Genomic DNA, 1,960 nt, shown 5'->3' on the forward strand with positions numbered 1-1,960 from the left:
TGTTGCTGATGTTCGTCCCGATTTATTTTTCAGCAAATTGGTTTTTTTTCTTATTCTCTGTGAGAATGGTTGGAGGGTGCCACTGTTTGGTCCTGCTCCGTTACTTTTTGTCTGTTGTTTCTTTCAATCAGTCTTCTTTTTTCCCTTCCCTTTATACAAATTGACTTGATTGCTTCGATGTGATTTTAAAAACTTGAACAACAAAATCCTCATTCTGGTAAAGACAGGGGGCTCTCATGGCCTAGAGGTTAAGGTGCTGGCCTTTCATTCAAAGGTCCCGGGTTCGAATTCGGGAAGTGACCGAAAAATTTTCCTCTCTAAATTTGTCTCCTTTCACCTCCTTTCCTGCTCTCTAGCAATGTTCTGTCGTCTGCTTTCGTCTCCTCTTTCTGCCCCCATGCCCTCATCTCCTTTGCCCCCCTCCTCTGGGCTCCTGATTCTTTTTACACCCTTTCTACTGCTACTCCTTGGTTTCTTCTTACTGCCGTCTTTCAGCCACACCTCTGATCTTCTGGTAGGAAAGATCTACACCTAGCCTTCTCGGACAAGGGCGAAGAATCTCGGAGGGCCCCATGTGCAAGTTGCGCACATTAAAGATCCCTTGGTGGTCTAAAATCGATAAGAGTAGGCTTCGGCCGCCACCCGGGCAAAATTCAAAATATCCTACCAACTGAAAAAGTTTAATGTGTCCAGCACGCTCATATGACCTTATGCAGTTGCGAGCGCCGTAAAACACCTACAAAAGCAAACAAACAAGGGTAAAGACATCATGCAATTTCATTGTAATGCTCCTGGTACTTGGCAGATACATTAGTGTTAATAGTACTGTAGTAGAACGTGGTTTTATGCACGCCCGTCTCCGATAGAACCAAGCCAAGCAGATTTAGACTTAAAGCCCTGGAAACTCGCAAAACAAACTACGTTTAAGTACGTGTCTTTGAGGGTTTGAAGCAATGACAGCTAGAATATAAACCTATTTGATGATTAAACTGACGGCAAGCTCTTTAGTAGTAAAACTCATGAGCTAAATACATAATATTGTTCCTAGATACATGTCCTCCGACGTACACGTGTTTTACATGAACACCCGGTCTTTCTCACGCTTTTCCTTTTTTAAGTCGCCCTTGTAGGTACACCAGTTTTTTGTTGTTGTTGTTGCAGTTAGTTACACACTTAAACCAACTTTCAGAAGTTTGAGTTTTGATCTAGTCAGTTTCCCGATTTGTTCTTTTGTCAGATCACCAGTGTTATTTTCAATGCTTGTTTCAGGAAGAGGCCACAGCTGAATAGTCAGTCAAGGAAACGCTCGGCGAGGGGCACCTTCGTAGACACTTCACTGACCAGGAGTACCGGATTACCCTGCCCAGTGCGGATTAACAGACTTTCGACTTAATTGGTTAATGGCATACTAATGACCAGACGGGCCGGTGGCCGCTTGCGTGCAGTGGAATAGCCGGTAAGTACACTGGTGCTGATCTTAAGTAAGGTAGACACTTATTCAATTAGTCCAATCGGAATAATCGGATCCTGGTGGGGAATCGGATAGACTGTAGTACCATCATCAAGAGAAATAGAGCAAGAATACTAATTGGCCTCTGATAAGCCTAAATAAGGTATTGTCCCCCGAACAATGAGCCCAGAATTGTGATGTCGTTTGTGTCAGCACTTAAGATCGGCTATGTTCATTGAACCTGTCGTGTACTCATTTGTTGGAAGGAGTCACGAGTAAATCAAGTGCTTACGGAATGCAAATTGGAAACATCAGCGTGGTGATGGTAACGAAAACTCTGCCCTACTTTTCCGCTTGCAGAATTCAGCCGTCTTGGAAGTGTCAATTTACGGAAATCTGAGCAGAACGGCTATCGTAATGTAATGCACTTTTAAGAAATAGGCTTAGAGTACGAAAGTCATACTCAGCAGGCGTTTTCTTTGCTCCGATATTTACTGGTTTGTGGGGAGG

At 43.6% G+C, this 1,960-nt stretch overlaps 1 long non-coding RNA gene across 1 annotated transcript in view; it reads left to right on the forward strand.

The window, feature by feature from the left end:
* Positions 1-1,960, forward strand: part of LOC101855083 — a 149,565-nt gene that overhangs the window by 43,178 nt on the left and 104,427 nt on the right. The window contains exon 2 of the long non-coding RNA XR_220210.3: positions 1,270-1,456. This is a non-coding gene — a long non-coding RNA (uncharacterized LOC101855083). The remainder of the gene's footprint in view (positions 1-1,269; positions 1,457-1,960) is intronic.

This window comes from Aplysia californica, unplaced genomic scaffold (assembly GCF_000002075.1).
Source record: "Aplysia californica isolate F4 #8 unplaced genomic scaffold, AplCal3.0 scaffold00060, whole genome shotgun sequence".
Taxonomy (NCBI): Eukaryota; Metazoa; Mollusca; class Gastropoda; order Aplysiida; family Aplysiidae; genus Aplysia; species Aplysia californica.